Raw genomic sequence first — 18461 nt, 5'->3', positions numbered from 1 at the left:
TCATCGTCTACAAACTGTTCCTCCACTGTACGTAAGTTGTAAAATTTATTGATATCCTTCCGCATTTAGCGTTTCTTGAGCGCATTAAGGGGACTAGTCAATAGACCCAGTCCGTGAGAAACACACTCACCTCCCTCATACCTGCCAGTCGGCACAACATGTGATGGCAGGTAACCTGCCATAAACATTCGCCAAGCCCAGGCTCTTTCATCAGACTGTCACAGGATTCATTACTCCAAATCACTCGTTTCTATTTATCCACTATCCAGTGCAATGACTGCAGAAATATGTGACATGTGAGGTTCCGCTCGGCCATTGTACCCCATACTTTTTAGCTATTTAATTACACATGTTTTTTATACATCATATGTGAGAGGCACCCTACAGCAGTTCCTCTCTGCAACTCCCAAACATACTTTTACCCGTCATTGCACTCTTGTATCAGTAGTTTTGTTATGATGACTGATGATTAGGAGGTAAGCTATTGGACGTCCAATAACATCAGCTGTCCTCATACGACTGTCTGTTCGGGTAGCAAACATCGTGATGTACACGCCACCCTTCCCTTACCACCCCCCCCCCCCCCTGCCCCCCCCCCCCACCCCGCCCCCGCAATTGTTCTCCAGCCACTTCAACCAACTCAAGACGACGTGATATTGATGATATAGTTTATGCAACAAATTTAATAACTTTTGAAGATATTCCATTCCCTGTTTAATTCTTCGAGGGATCAGTTCTTTTCTTCTTCTTCTTACTCTACTTCTTCAAAAGTGGCGTTTTTTTTTGTTCCACAGGATTCAAGCTATCTCCATACCATGTCATCGAAATCGGTTCAGCGATTTAGTCGTGAAAACGTAACAGACAGAGCTACTTCCACAGTTACCGTATTAGTATGGATTAAAATGACGTTTTGAGTTGTAACTGCTGTAAAGTCCAGGGTCCAGCCACAAAACACGATTAGGTAATCCGTAGGTTCGTGGTTTTTTCAGTAGACGTTTCCAATTTCACATACGAAGAGAGCGAACTGAATGTGAAATCGATGTTCATTCGTACAGTAAATAATTATTCGTTCTCTAACGTTGTAATAGTACTGGTGTGTTCCGTAGCGTGTTCCATTACTCTCAAACGGATTGACGGCGGTATAATTACGTGAGAGCCCTTCTTGAGAACAGAGATGACCTGAGTCTTCTTTCCAGTCATTTGGAACCCTTCCTTGCACCATCGATAATCAGCTGTTAGAAGGGGAACAAGTTCATTCGTAATACCTACATTCAGTTATGCAGGTATCTCATGAGGTGCACATGTCTTTCATCTGTAGAGCGATTTTGATCGATTTTCTATTGCGCAAACACATTTCGGTATTCGCACGGCGATTGAAATGAGGAATCGTACTAAGATCTTCCTAAATTTTAAACCGAATTTAGTATTTCGACTTTCTTTCTGCTATCTCCCGTTCCACTGCAAGTACGGTCACTGAGCAACTCCATCTACTAACTTCAAATGACAGCAAAACTTCTGAGGATTTTTCGTGAGATCAGCGAGCGAAACTTCACTTTAGAATTCACTGAACGCTTCTAACTTTGCTGTCTGTACGTTCGTTTTGGCTTCATTCAGCTTTTGTTTGTGAAGAACTGTTTCACTGCGCTCAAATCTGTAATAAAGCTCGGAAATTCGTAAGTAACCAGTTTTGGACAGTGTACATGCGTCGATAAATGAAGTTCTGACCGTAAGCCAAGAAAGGGGAAGAAAGGAAAGCCGAAGGGTCACTGCTGTCAGTTTCATTGGGACATTACGAGGAATCGGCGGCGGAGAGTGAGAAAGTGTACCGGGTCGGGATTCGAACCCGGGATCTCGTGCTTACTAGCCAGGTGCGGTAACCACTGCTCCATCCGGGACACAGTGGCATCGCCACTGCACCGACTACCTCGGCCCGCCTCACGGACGATCCACACTGCCATTGAGAGCCACCTATGCGCAGCCCCTGTCCATATCCTCCATATTCGCTCTTACGAGATTCCCACAGGAGGTCGGACGTTTTTGTGCATCCGCACTGAAGAAGGTGGATTCATTGCCCATGACCGAAAGAACAGACACCACACATTGATATAATGTGTCTATGCTCTCGCATTGTTCTATAATTTATTCCCTCACAAAACATTCTAGCAATAATAAATAGGTTGTGATTTGTGAACACTTGCACACGACACGGCTAATTTATTACATTTTAAATGTAAGTACTACGTCCCTACTTGTTCTGAGCGTACTCAGAAAATGGTTCAAATGGCTCTGAGCACTATGGAACTTAACTGCTGTGGTCATCAGTCCCCTACAACTTAGAACTACTTAAACCTAACTAACCTAAGGACATCACACACATCCATGCCCGAGGCAGGATTCGAACCTGCGACCGTAGCGGTCGCGCGGTTCCAGACTGTAGCGCCTAGAACCGCGTACTCACACTAAAATTGCAGTCACTCATCTATCAGGAGCTTATATGAGTTCACCATTGCCGATTGTTTACAATGTGATCGTCATTTAAATATATAATAAATATACTGATACAGAATTAATCCTGAGTTTGAAAAATTCTCACTTTGCCCACATTCATACGCGTCCTAGATGCGTGGTGGCTTCGACGCAACGCTGTACAGTCTTCCCACAATACAAGGTGTATCAAAAAGAATCATCTGATTTAAAGTAAATCATAACTGTTAAGTTATTTGAGGTATGTGTGTGAAAAGCCTACTTTCGGGAAGAGCAAACTCTCGAGTTTTAGTTGGTTCCCGTTAGCTGTGTGCGCCCACTTCAGTTATAGCAAAAACTGTGTCGGGACAACAGAAAGCGTTTTGTGTTTTACCTTTTGCGCAATGCGGGTCAGTAATAACTGCCCAGCGTGATTTTCGTGCTAGATATGGTGTGGAACATCCTACAGCACAGAGCATTAGACGAGGGCATGAATACTTCCGAGAAACAGTGTCAGACAAAGACGTCGAACGCATTCGCCATAGTTTCAGAAGGAGTCCTCAGAAATCCGTTGGCCGTGCAGCTCGACAGCTCAGCATGCCCCTGATGCCCGTCTGGCGTGTGTTGCGTCGACGTCTGCACATGAAACCGTTCAAAATTCAGCTACTCCAAGGTCTTCGTGGAAGTGACTTCGTTCGTGGAAAGATGGAGGATGACAATTTTCTTCCACTCTTAGTGTTTAGTGGTGAGGCAACATTCCATTTAAATGGAAAGGTGAACCGTCACAATATGAGAATACGGAGCACGGAACAACCACACGAAGTTGTACAACATGAGAGGGACTACTAATGTGTTCAGGGGAAAAGTGTATGGCCCATTTTTCTTTGCCGAGAACAGTTACAAAAAGCACATATCTCGATATGCTTAGGAACATTCCTTTCCACAGTTGGAGACTGACTCGAACGACTTCATTTATCAACAGGATGGGGCAACCCCACACTGTCACCGTGGTGTGCAGGAATTTTTAAATCAATAGGTTACTGAACGATGGATCGGTCGCACTGGACCAAATGATTCAGCCTTACATTACTGGCCCACAAGGTCACCGGAACTGACTGTATGTGATTATTTCTTGTGGGGGTTTATAAAAGACTGTTTATGTCCCTCCGTTAGCAACAATTAATGACCTGAGACATCGCATAACAGCCGCTGTGGAAACTGTAACTCAACGCATGCTTGCTGCAGTATGGGAACAGTTAGGATACTGCATTGACATATGCCGTACATCTCAAGAGAGGTACACTGAAGACCTACGAAAAGGTATACAAAATTATTTTTTTTGAGTTTCTCGTTCATCAGAAACAAAATTCATTGTATATGTTTATTAGTTTCAGAAATACAGACGTGCCAAATCAGGTGTAACCATGTAAAACTCGAGAGTGGGCTCTTTCCAACAGTGCGTTGTTCACGCACATATCTCAAATAACATATAGTTGTAGATTTTTCAAAAATTGAATGATTCTTTTTGATACATACTTTATATAGTTTTCCTAGCACATAAATGTTGACGTTTTGAAATGTTGTTTTACTTCTGGGCACATTTATTAAGATAAAACGTAATTTGCTTTAGCCATTAATAAATATTATCGTTGTTAGTTCCTCAGCTCCGATACTATACTCTGATTTTCTGTATCAACGATGGTGATTCACAACTTCACTTTCGCCGTTCGGGTCTGGGCAAAGCGAACTGACGCTATGTAACATAACGTGAAGTGACAAACAGTGTAAATGCACACTAAGGTAACGGTGCCGTTAAGTGATCCCTTTTCATTGTGCTCTTCAAAGCTAAGAGCCCACTTTATTCAAGGAATAAAGTGCAAATTCTACAAAACACCCATACCAAATCCACAGCACCTACGAACCGAATCAGTCTGTACTTGGGTCGGCCGAGCGGTTCTAGGCGCTTGTGCCTCGGGCATGGATATGTGTGAAGTCCTTAGGTTAGTTGGGTTTAAGTAGGTCTAAGTTCTAGGGGACTAATGATCTCCGATGTTGAGTCCCACAGTGTTCAGAGCCATTTGAACCATTTTTTTGTCTGTACTAGGGATATAAAGACATTCGAAATTTCAAAGACGTATTACGGACAGACTTACGCCTTCCCAAGATCACGTGATCAAGGGGTAACAGTTTGAATATTTGTTGACAGCAAAAAATCAGTTATGTGCAACTGTATACTCACTCCAGAGATATTCCTACTCTTTGACTCCCGGCAGCGTTGCCGCTCCCCTGCAGCAAAGAAGCATAAGGCTAGATTCGATCCTTGAAGCGTAGGATCGATATCTGTACCCCTACATGGTTTTAAAAAGTAGTGCCACATAAACAGGGAGGAAAAACTATCGTCACGTGGCTAAGAAAATGTGACGTGGGAACCAGCAGAAGCAGTCAGAATTATGATCACACTGGAAACCAAGGTCCAAAAATGAACCAAGTAAGCGGATAAAATCTCTCCCGATTTTGAGTGCGAGTACCGCGTTTTCGTTTTCACATTCTCCCCTGCTCTGCCTATTCGCAATAGAGAGACCGCGATATTTGGAATATTCGCCGCCATCCTTCCAGCTGTGAGTACACCGGCAAACACGCGCTGACGTCTCAGTGGAACACATTAATTTAGTCCAGCGACCTGTCGGCTGGCATTTATTGGTAATCAGGCTCCCTGGCGTGGACATTGTGTTTCGCGCTGATGGTAATGAATTGCCGAAGCGTCTGCGACGCGCAATTTGTGCCGGATTATGCAGCGGGGATGAACAGATCCCTCGTCTCCCGCATCACGGAAAGTTAATTAATATCAGGTATTAACGCAATACACGCTATTAACGGTGTCCATTCGTTACAGACTGCATTACTCGGTAGCGAATGCGCGTTTTATGCCCTATCGGGCACTGCGATACTGGTTGATATTAACGTTCTGCGTACTAAATATTTTGCTTAACGTTATTGCGCAGCTGAATGGGAAGTTTGATAGTTGTGAAAAACACCGGAATACACACATGAGTAACTGAATTAGAGGGAGCTATCTAGTAGAAAATGTTGAGTGCTATGCACTGTTTGGAATACTGAAGGTAACCGGGATAAAATACAAGGAGTGGAACGTTATCTAACCTTTAGGGAAATCAGTCTGCAGTTATAGAGTTGAACGATATGAAAGTGAAGCAGCAAATGAGAAAAGAGTGAACCGGGTTCCAGCCTATCCCTGGTGTTATCTTTACACTGAGCAAGCTTTGAAGGAATCCGAGGAGTAATTTGGCAATGGAGTTCAAAGTTCACGGGGAATTAAAAAAAAAAGCTTCGATATATTTTCTGATTTCACTGTCATTCTGATCAAGAAGAAAATACTGTCGAACAGAATCGATAGTGTCTTGAAAAGAAGTTATAAGATGAACAGCAATAGAAGTGAAACAACGGTAATGGAGTGAAATCCAATTAAATATGGTGATTGCGAGAGAATTAGATTAGGAAATGACTCTAAAATTAATAGTTGGATTTTGTTTTTTGAACAAGAGTACAAGTGCGATGTCCGAAGTAGAGAAGATTTAAAATACAGACTGGCAATAGCAAGACAAGAGGTAATGAAAACGTGGTTAAATTTCCAGACAACGGAGCAGCTACCCATCTGTTGGCGTACCGATGGTAAGTGCACCCCGCACAGTTCTCCAACCATTGAAAAGCCACCAGCAGGACCGGCATTGAAGTGGAGTCCTCTGCATGGCAGCTGGACGCGCTGATCGTTGGCGTGCAAGTGTGGACACCATAAAGAGACATTATTTTGATGGAATATCGCACCCAGTGGCGGACAGCACAGCTAAGTGAATACGTGCACTTCAAGATTTTCGGCAAGCTTCATCATAAGATCGGTACTAAATAACAGGTATAAGAAATATACAGAAGCCATTAGTGCAGCGATGTGGCCTTAATGGGATACGTCGTCAGCCTGTGAGCATACCACTGGAACCAGTGATTTCATGGCCCCAAGCAATTTTCCGTGCAATGTGTGTTATAGTCTAAACTGACTGCGAGACAAGTAGATACGAAGAGACACTGAACAGCTTCGGGCAGAGCAAATGAAGAAAGTTACACTGAAATGACAATCAGTCAGAATAACAGCATCTGGTTGAAGTAATGGTGCCACAATCGCTTCCCTCATTTCCTGTTCAATTTAAGAATGTTGCAGAGAAAAAACAATTACCTTAATACTCTGAAAAAGAAATAATGTTTATCATTTTTCCGGCATGGACATTTCGAAAGAGGTAAAAGGGAGGATAGTGCACTGCTCTACGAAACTTAAGGACGAGATGGATAAAGTAACTTAATATATTAACAACTCAGCCAGAGGTCTCCCATTCGTGCACAGAAAGCTGGACAAAAGGTGTGAGGTCAGTGCGACTGTAACGCCAAATGAGGCTGGTCCCTGAACACAAGGCAATGAACAAACAGGAAAAGACAGAACGTGCCAACCAGCGAGCAGTTACGAAGTACTATGGTGGTTGTCTTCATTACAACATGGCCTGGAGACAGTATTTGGATCATCTCAAAGAGGAAAGAACGATTGTGAAAGTGGAAGAAGGAAGAACTGTGACAAGTGTAGCCCAGTAGTTTAGTATCGCTCACGTATTCGAAAAGTGAGAGCTGATTAGATGCACAGATGTTTTGGGCATTGCCTTTAGTGTACCTTTAGCGTCAATTGCTTCACGTCGCTATTTTCAGTTCAGAGTGTAAAGTGATCACGTAGAAATGCCTAAAAGAATAAGTCTCAAACCAAGTATGGGGATCTGGTGAGAGATTTCGCCTGAAGCTATGCAGCCCACATAACATAAATACCATGCGTTTCTTTCTTCAAGACAGTTTTCAGCAGCATTCTGCAGGGACAATGAAGACGCTTATGCAGCGTTTTCGATGGGAAGTGTCTGATCACCCACAACACAGCGCTTAATTGGCGCCGATCGGAGTGGCCATGAGGTCCTAGGTGCTACAGCCTGGAACCGCGTGACCGCTACGGTCGCAGGTTCGAATCCTGCCTCGGGCATGGATGTGTGTGACGTTTTTGGGTTAGTTAGGTTTAAGTAGTTCTAAGTTCTAGGGGACTGATGACCACAGCAGTTAAGTCCCATAGTGCTCAGCGCCATTTGAACCTTAATTGGCTCCCTCCGTTCCTCGTCTCTGCTCATAAGAGTCACTGGCTATGAAGACAACATTTTTGGCACAAACAACGATAGGCAGACCGGCGTAGAGAATTGGTGGAAAGCACAGGGGGCGGCTTTCTGTGACGAGGAAACTGATAAGTGTGTACAATGCCACGACAAATGTCTAAGTCGGAGTAGCGACTATTTAGAGAAGTAGTTGGAAGGTGTGGCTAACTGTTTCGAATAATTTTTTTTTTATTTTCACTGTGGTTTTCATTTTGCGATCCATCGGAACTTATTTTCCGAACAGCGCTCGTGGTTTTTCACGTGCATGATGAGCCTTCGGAACCACAGCACTGCTGCCCGAATGAGAGGAGGTGGTTGTCCACAATCAACTACAGCAGCAGATGACCACTGTACTGTGCAACAGGAACGAAGGTATCGAAGTCAAACAGCAGGTCCAATTGCAACCACATTTAATAGCACATCCAAGGCACTCAATCTCACGCTACGCTGTGACACAACGAATGCATGGGGGTGGTCGCTTTGCACGAGAACCAATACGTTGTGTTCCGATGAAACTCGCACATCGGCGACATCATTTACGATTCATAGATGCTGGACCAACGAGGAGAGGAGTCGCGCGTTCTTCTGGGAGGAGGGCAGATTCAGTAGCCGGAGTAGCAATTCTGGGCGTATCTTTATTTGGCGAAAGGTAGGGACACGTAATCCAACTAGTAACACTGTCGAAAGTGTGATCTTTTTATCTTTTTGGTGATCCAGGTGTTACATGTGAGGAGGTACAATTGGGCGTGCTGACATCCAAATATTTGGTCACGGTACACTCACGGTCAACGTTATTGTGACACTATACTCCTTTCCAATGCACGTTTTCGGCTCTGACTTCGTTTTTATGGAGGACAATGTTCAACCGCATCGAACACAGTAGGTGGAAGAGCTTTTGGAAGGAGATGATATTTAACGAATGGAGTGGCCTGGCCGTTCCCCTGACTTAAATCCCATTCAGCTTTTGTGTGGGATGCGTTGGAGAGACGTATTGCGACACGTCCGCACGCACCAACAACAGTCCCGTACTTATCCACAGCGCTGGTGGAAAAACGGAAGGCACTGCCACAATAACTCCTTACCGGCTTTGTGGCTAGAATGGGAACGCGTTCCAGAGCTTGCTTTACCGTCCGTGGTGATCACACACCACGTCCCGTGTTTCTTAATGTCAAGTGGACTATCATCAATTGCGATAATTTCAGTGTAATTGCTGTCTTTCGATATAAATGCCTTCTCTGTTGGTTTCATCGGTTTCTCTTTCAATTACCTTCCGTATTAAGCTTCATCAGTTCATTCTCTGTGTGGTCCCACTTCCATCGAGCTACGTTAGAAGAAGAAGAAGGGACTGGTTGGTAGGACATGTTCTGAGGCATCAGGGGATCACAAATTTAGCATCGGAGGGCAGCGTGGAGCGTAAAAATCGTAGAGGGAGACCAAGAGATGAAAACAATAAGCAGATTCAGAAGGATGTAGGTTGCAGTAAGTACTGGGAGATGAAGAAGCTTGCACAGGATAGAGTAGCATGGAGAGCTGCATTAAACCAGTCTCAGGACTGAAGGCCACAACAACAACGACGAGCCATTACTTTCGTCATTAAGTCCACTACTGGCCAATTCCACACTTGATAGTGGTGTCCGGATACCGTTGATCAGGTAATGTACAGCCGCGCGGGACTAGCCGAGCGGTCTGGGGCGCTGCAGTCATGGACTGAGCGGCTGGTCCCGGCGGAGGTTCGAGACCTCCCTCGGGAATGGGTGTGTGTGTCTGTCCTTAGGATAATTTAGGTTAAGTAGTGTGTAAGCTTAGGGACTGATGACCTTACCAGTTAAGTCCCATAAGATTTCACAAAACAAAAAAGGTAATGTACGTATCGTCCGCAGCAAAGAATAACGCGCGCAGAGACGCCGGTTTGCATTGAGATATGCCCTAGCTAGATCAATATATTCGAAAGAAATTTTCATGAATGCTATTACGTCAGCATAGAAACTTTGACTGGCTTGAATGAGTATGAGCAACGATAGCATCTTATACCGTCTCTCCTTCTCAGCACACTGCTGCTTCCGAAACAACGTAGGTTGAATTATCCGTCTGGATGTGCGTGGTATTAGTAGCTGCTGTTACAGTAATCTGTTAATACTGTACTGAAGGGAAAGAGAGAGAGAGAGGCGGGGGAGGGGGGGGGGCGGGGGGGGGGGGGAGGAGGGACTTTCTATCTAATTGCATATGTAGTAGCGAAGTCCTGTAACTGGGGATATCCTTTCACAGCACCCCAAGAAAGAAGCAACAGTGGACTCAAAAATTGCTAGGCTCAATGGTGAGGTAGTCAGAGAGAATATAGAGTGAAGGCAGTAAGTGACCTGGAGCAGCAGAGTTTACATTGGGACCGTTGATTACAGCTAGGACACTTGTAATTATTTGAGGTCAGGCAGCTCCAGCACCATCAGGAAAAGGCAAATAACTGAACTGCAGTCGTAACTAGTAAGTGAAATTATATTTTTGTTCATTTTTAGACAATACGTACTCTCCAAATCTAATAACGGTTCTTGTGTGTCGAAGATATGCAGTTACTTTCGAATCAAACGACCTCGTTAGGATCATAAGTAGCCTGCCATAGTTCTCTCTCTCTCTCTCTCTCTCTCTCTCTCTCTCTCTTTCTTTTATTTTCTATCTTTTATTGAGCTACCCTGGAAAATGCCCCTTTTGAAGATGGCATATGATTTGGTTTGCATTCTTGGAATGCAATTCTTGACGTAACCATGCTAGCGCACGCCGAATACCGTCACTTCTATAATGTAGCATATCGAGATGTGCTTTATACCGTCCTGGCCCGACTGCACTCAACTCATAATTTTACGTCTGTGCCCTGTCCCACAACAGACGCACTGGACACCCTGCAAATAGCAGGAGCAAAACAACAATGATTGTCAAAACGCCAAGGTTACTACTGGAGAGACAACCCGGAAATAAGTACATTATAGTTAACTAGATTTTATTGCTATAAGCATTCTCCACTTACGATTAAGGACTAGGTAGTAAAAATTTTACACTAACCATCCACGATGCATTAATTAACCAGTACGCAAATAACAGCGAAGCCATTGAGTGGCGACCTAAGAGCACAAGTTCATCCTCTACTAATCCTTTCCTTAAAATACATATGCTACGATTTGATGTTTAAGAGGACAACCGAAGATCAAAAGAGCAAAATATTGTATGTGCGCATCTCAGCAAAGTTGCGTGTCACTCAAACAAGTCGCTGGCACCGTCTCTGCACACTCGCAACTCCTGATGGCTGAATCGCAAGTGATGCTTCGGGCTCCTCATCTCCAGGTAGACTGCAGTTGCGTCAGCCAACCCGGAGCTGGCACCTCCCTCCTGAAACGTTTAAAATTATCTTTGTATCAACTGCCGTATGGACATCAGTAAAAAAATCTCCCCAGACGACGTGCTGGAATACAGACTCTTTTTGGCTATATGTACTAAATATAATATCGCTTTTTAGAGTAAAAGGAACACACATAAGTAGAATGCTGACTTGTGATTCTTCCATTTTGTGCTTAGCTAGTTACCAGCATTTCTAAGCAGCAGGGAAGAACGCCCCCTGGCAGCCATTACTACGGGCCCAACGGGGCGCCTGACGCAGCCTTGTCGCCGGCATTTCGCTCTGCTGTCTATTGTCTGCTTTTCACGGACGCCCCCGCTTCGCCCCGTATGCAAATGCGACGATTTCACCTCCCACGGCTTTGACTCGCCGTCTCTCCACTAAACTGGTTCGTTACATTGCACGGTTTATGTTAAGTTGGCAGTACTGTGATAGCAAGGGATCGCAACCATGACACTGAGAGACCTACACTCCACAACAAAAGTAAAGAATCGCTTTTTCTAAACCCCATAATTGTTTCTAATCGCGAAACAAAATTTTGAAATTTGGCTCAAATATACCTACAACGTTCCTCTGTAATGGTGCAAAAGCTCGGCACCTTTCGACGTCACTCTCGGACACGGCGACGCTTCAAACACATCAGAAGTGCTGTCCTCTAGCGATAAGAATTTACGTTATGGCTCCTTCAGCGGCGCCTTGACGCTGTAACTGCTGCTTAGGCATACTTCTTGTATACGGCAGCACATATTTTGCTTGACATTTATACGGACATTATTCAATTTCTTTGTTAGTGCATGTAATGACATTGGAAGGTATGTACTAACGTTATTCAAAATTGCGTACAATTAATTTCAATTGAGATTTATATAACCTCATTTCTTTATAAACCTGTATTGTAAGACATCATTACTTCCACTTCTCTTTATTATCTGCTATCAGGTCATCTGATGTCTGGCTATAAGCGAAACACGTCATGAGCACAATAAAGGATACAGTATCATATGGATCCTTATTATTTACACGACTTCCCAGCATTTTTAAATTTATTGTCATAGTTACTGTCAATATAGTAACACACCTCTACCTGAACTTCAGGTCCGATTTACAACCTGCTGACACCTTCGGACGTTTCAATCCTTCTCTAAGGACTTTGTTGGGCAGCGTCCAAATAGAACGTGATGGCACCCGTTCGGAGTGCAGTGCGACCAATAATTTTTTCTCTCGTGTACAAGTTGAAACCACTAGAGAGCTCTCGCAACCATTCGACGAAATTTGAACATGATCTGAAGCATCACAGGATACTGATGCTTTTCCAACCCTCCTGTTTTCCACCCTCCTACGACGTGATCAGGCAGGATTGAAACATTAACGTGTGCGTGAATAAAACGGTAAAAGGTCCCCCTAATACCCCGAGTGTGACAACACGCTCGGTACCACCCATGCAGTTTTGCTGAGCACGTTACAAATGCACCTGTCAAGAACTGCAACACTGCTTCAGCCTTGGGGCATCTATAGAGCCTGAAGGCAGGTAAATCGCACCAAAGGGTGTCAGACGCTAGTGCAGCCACCAGACTGATAGGGTGTCAAAATTTCTGAAGGTACATTTCTAACAAGTTCCACAAAGTTGAAGTTGATGGGTGGCACCGAGAGTACTGCCACACTTTGCGGTATTAAAGGGACCCTTTGCTGTTTCATTCACGCACATGTTAATGCCGTTCTCCTACGTGATTCCGCCACAGGAATGTGAAAAACAGGAGGGGTGATAAAGCATAAGTACCCTTCGATTGTTCAAATAGTTCAAATGGCTCTAAGCACTATGGGACTTAACATCTGAGGTCATCAGTCCCCTACACTTAGAACTACTTAAACCTAACCAACCTAAGGAGATCACATACATCCACGCGCGAGGCAGGATTCGAATCTGCGACCGTAGCAGCAGCGTGATTCCGGACTGAAGCGCCTAGATCCGCTCGTCCACAGGGTCCGGCCACCCTTTGATGCTTCGTATCATGTTCAAATTTCTTCTAATGGTTTTGAACGGCCCCTAGTGGGTCGAGCCTGTACGCGAGAGAAAAAATTACGGTTGCGCTGCACTCCAAAGGGGTGCGATCACGTTCAATGGGGATACTGTCCGACAAAGTCCTTAGAGTAGGGCTGAAACGTCCGAGAGTGCCAGCAGTCTCTAAGACTGTCAAGAACGACTTCTTGTTGCTCATCGCACTTCGAACTGTCGTTTTCGACCACGAAATATGTAGGAACCGACACCCTTAGGGATGGGATATTTTCAATGACGCCCTTTGTGCCACTCCCTGGGGCCTTTTCGTGTCGCTTCTGAGCGACGATACTTCCATTCATAAGAAAATTGTGTGATTTCAACGCCAGGTATCGTGGTTCTGACCTCCAACGCACAAACGTCAAAAGAACGGCTGAAATGTGGGTTCAAATTGCTCAAATGGCTCTGAGCACTATGGGACTTAATTTCTAAGGTCATCAGTGCCCTAGAACTTAGAACTACTTAAACCTAACTAACCTAAGGACAGCACACACATCCATGCCGGAGGCAGGATTCGAACCTGCGACCGTAGCGGTCACGCGGTTCCAGACTGTAGCGCCTAGAACCGCTCGGCCAACCCGGCCGGCGAAATGTGGGTAAGAGGGGCTATGATGACCTCTCCATCGTGTGACACATGCACGGTGGCGTTGGGCAGAATCTTGGGGGAATTTGGTGCCATCACGATATCATCAACCTACCTTAGAACTCACATGAGCTTCGGAGTTGTGGCCTTTTCTTCGCATGCGTCGACAGCTTGCTGTTTGAAGCGTCATCGAACCCGAAGGTGACTTGTTAAGGTGCCACGCTTTTACATCATTTCGGAGGAAGGTTGTAGGCCCCTTTAAGCCAAATTTCAAACTGAGAAACTTTGGCGTCGCAATGGGAGACAGTTACGGTGTTTCGAAAAAGTGATCCTCTAATTCTCTTGCACAGAGTACATAAAATACGAGAAGAGGTCCGTCAGATGCGGCTCTCATAAAAGCAGGCGAACGCCAAGTTGAAAGAAGAGGAAGAAGAATCTTATTAAATATAAAAATAAGGGGAACTTTTATTTGCGATTTTGCTTAACATTTCCGTCGACAGATCAACGAGACACCATAATCGGAGACCTCATGTTGAAGAACTTAATTCGTTTGTCAATTTCCGACTAATTCACTCATCCAATTACAGAGAATCCTTCTTACGCTCGTATTCCAAGTACAGATGGAAGAATGAATTCACGATTACTGCTGCCGTATGGTGTTATATTAATTTGCAGGCCATGTGTTTCATCTGTCGTCTCATTACTGCACCACAGTGCGGTGTAATGAAATTCGTAGCAGCTTACACTGCTGTTCCAATTTGTTTCAGTAACCATTGGAACAGAAATGTTGTTAAGTGAAACTTCACGGTTCCAGAGATCTTTTTCATGTCTCAAACATCTATGAGGTGTGTATTCAGACTGAATCGACAAATGAAAATTTATACCAGGAGCACATACTTGAAAAAGTTCTCTGTAACCATATAGTTTCATTAGATTAAAGCAGCTATGTCTGGGTTTCAGGCAGGATTCCCCGCTCCGTTCGATGCTTAGGTGCTGTTCCAGTTCACTTGGGGAGCCGCTGCAAAGCTGTTCGAGTTAGGGGAATACCAAGTGGGCTGAGACGTCAACAGGAATTTGAACTGAGGAGGGACGCGTGCTGGGACAAATTCAAATGGCTCTGAGCACTATGGGACTTAACTTCTGAGGTCATCAGTCCCCTACAACTTACAACGGAACCTCCCCATCACACCCCCGTCAGATTTAGTTATAAGTTGGCACAGTGGATAGGCCTTGAAAAACTAAACACAGATCAATCGAGAAAACGGGAAGAAGTTGTGTGGAACTATGAAAAAAAAATAAGCAAAATATACAAACTGAGTAGTCCACGCGCAACATAGGCAACATCAAGGCTAGTGCACAGTCTGGAGCGGCGTGGTCCCGTGGTTAGCGTCAGCAGCTGCGGAATAAAAGATCCTTGGTTCAAATTTTCTCTCGCGTGAAAAGTTTAATTTTTTATTTTCAGACAATTATTATCTGACCGTCCGATGCGAGGTAACTGCGCCGTAGTATGAGGACGCTACACCTAAACAAACATCGAAACAAAACATATGTTTTGACAAAGCACAGGGAAATCTGTGCGACTGTGGAACTGTTGCATTCGTTTGTTGCAGTTTATGTGACAAACTCTTATGTTTTCATCACTTTTTTCGGAGTGATTATCACATCCACAAGAAAACCTAAGTCGGGAAAGAAGAATCTTTTTACCCATTCGCCAAGTGTACAAGTTAGGTGGGTCGACAACATATTCCTCTCATGTGACGCACATGGCGTCACCAGTGTCGTATAGAATATATCAGACATGTTTTCCTGTGGAGGAATCGGTTGACCTATTACCTTGCGATCAAATGTTTTCGGTTCCCATTGGAGAGGCACGTCCTTCCGTCTAATAATCGCACGGTTTTGCGGTGCGGTCGCAAAACACAGACACTTCACTTATTACAGTGAACAGAGACGCCAGTGAACGAACGGTCAGATCATAACGTCGCGAAAATAAAGAATGTAAACATTTCACTCGAGGGAAGACTTGAACCAAGGACCTCTCGTTCCGCAGCTGCTCACGCTAACCACGGGACCACGGCGCGCCTGAGCTCTGACTATCCCTGATGTTGCCTATCTTGAGCATCGACTACTCAGTTTGTATATTTTGCTTATTTTTTTCATAGTTCTACACAACTTCTTCCTGTTTTCTTCCTTTATCTGTGTTCAGTTTCTCAAGGCCTATCCACTGTGCCAACTTGTAACTAAATCTGAGGAGGGTGCGATGGGGAGGTTCCCTTGTTAGAACTACTTAAACCTAACTAACCTAAGGACATCACACACATCCACGCCCGAGGCAGGATTCGAACCTGCGACCGTAGCGGTCGCGCGGCTCCAGACTGTAGCGCCTAGAACCGCTCTGCCACTCCGGCCGGCGTGCTGGGACAGTGTGAGAGTTGTGCAAGCCGCTGTGCCAGTGTGACGTAGTGGTTAGCGCATCTGATTAGCGTGCAGGAGAGCCGGGTTAGACCACTAGCTTGGTACAAATTTTCATTCGTCTTTTCAGTCTGCATGTATCCATCTGAAATTTTGCTGCCGTAACTACTCCACACGGTATTTATGACTAAACGATTTTCGCCAGGTCGTTGTGGGGACGTGACAGCTTTATTCCACAGCTCATTACGGCCTACAAGCCAGTATCAAATGGTTCTCAAGTGCCTTAGCACATACTATACTGCCCAGTCACTTTAATGCTACCACCTGCCAGAAGACTGCATAACCACATTTCGTGGTGCCGACTGCTGCGAGACGTGCGGGAAGAGAATCAGTGAGGTTCTAGAATGTATCGACAAGGATCTGGAGCCATGTCGACTCCAGTGCCGTAGTCAGCCAGCTACGCTAGGTCTCTCGGTTGAGGATCCATGGCGCGAACAGCCCGATTGAGGTGGTCCCCACATATTCTAGGCTGGGTTTAAATTCAGGGAGCTTGGTAGCCAGGGCAGTACGGTAAACGCATCCTGGTGCGCTCGAAAGACTAACGTAGAGAGCGAGCTGTGACACGTTGCATTGCGCTGCTGGTAGATGACAATGCACTGAGGAAAAATAAACTGCATGTTGGGAATGAACGTGGTTCCCAACTACAGATGAATACTTATGTTGATCCACTTTGCCTTTCAGAATGACGAGATCACCCAAGGAATGCCGCGAAAACATTCCCCAGACCATAACACTAACTCCTCCAACCTGGGCGGGCGGTCAGTTGTTCGACAGCTGCACGTCTACTCACCGGTACACAGCCGTCGGGCCTATGACCCATGATGCACCACCGTTGCCTCAGTGCCGTTTTTGGATGCCCCATTTTGCCACGCGTGGTGTGCTGTATATGGGGCGGCGCACGAACTGTTCACAATCTTCGTCGTTTCGGACGTGCCTCCACCCTTGGCCCACAAACGAATGATCTTCTCCATTTACACGTCAAATAAATCGTTCAATTTCTACATTATGGCACCAACTGCGCTAGATTTCCACAAGGATCTTGACACTGTACCATACAAGCGGCTTGTAGTGAAATTGCGTGCTTATGAAATACCATTTCAGTTACGTGACTTAAGTCGTGATTTCCTGTCAGAGAGGTCACGGTTCGTAGCAACTGACGGAATGTCATCGAGTAAAACAGTAGTGTTATAGGCCCTTTGCTGTTCCCTGTCTATATAAACGACTTAGGAGACAATCTGAGAGCCGTCCTAAGTTGTTTACAGATGATGCTGTCGTTTATCGACTAGTAAAGTCATCGAAGATCAAAACAAATTGAAAAACGATTTAGAAAATATATCTGTATGGTTCAAAAATTGGCAATGGATCCTAAATAATGAAAAGTGTGAGGTCTCCCACATGAGCGCTAAAAGGAATCCGTTAAACTTCGTTTACACGACAAATCAGTCAAACCTGAAGGCCGCAAATTCAGCTATATACCTAGCGATAACAATTACTTTAATGAAATTACATTGAAGAATAATCAGTTACCTTTTTAAAATTTGTTTTTAGTTAATTTGCCTTTCTTTCCTTCTGTACGTACGAAGTTTTGTTGTAGAACCTCTTATTTACATGTGGTAATAAAAATTCATTTACACAGCATTAAGTACATTTAAAATTACGTGAATTCATATTAACTGATTACGAATATTTAGTTGAGAATTAAATCCTTTATATAATTAGGTCTTGGCACACATTTTCTAAATGCAGTGGTTTTTTTAAAAATATTTACTGAATTCTTTCCCGGTGTTAGCTATGGAACACAAGACTGTCTCTATTAGCAGAAAATGGTTAAATATTGCCAAGCCGACGTACTTCACTATACATTTAAGTTATTTGAAAGAGCCAAAATTGTTAAATTTCAACGTTAACTATCCGCCTATGAATGCACAAATGTGAAACTAGTAATAAATTCCGTCAGTCTCAGGATCGCTGTAAAAGAAAAACATTTTCTTAATTCACTGCAAATTTTTATCTGCTCCCGATTTACGGGTTTGGTTAATTTTTCCTAGCGGAACAATTTTTTAAATGTGCCGCCGCTGCAAATCGTTCGGTCGCGGCACAGCCCAGCAACACCGCTAAAAATGCTGAAAATTCTTTAAGGAAATATTATAGATGACATGGGCAAGCTAATTTACATTAATAATACACACTTCTGATAAATTATAATGTATTTAGACCACAACAATAATTCAACTTACATTAGTTTGTAATTTCTCCTCTAATGGC

The sequence above is a fragment of the Schistocerca piceifrons genome, chromosome 2 (genome assembly GCF_021461385.2).
Source record: "Schistocerca piceifrons isolate TAMUIC-IGC-003096 chromosome 2, iqSchPice1.1, whole genome shotgun sequence".
Taxonomy (NCBI): Eukaryota; Metazoa; Arthropoda; class Insecta; order Orthoptera; family Acrididae; genus Schistocerca; species Schistocerca piceifrons.
Note: the sequence above shows the minus strand (reverse complement) of the source record.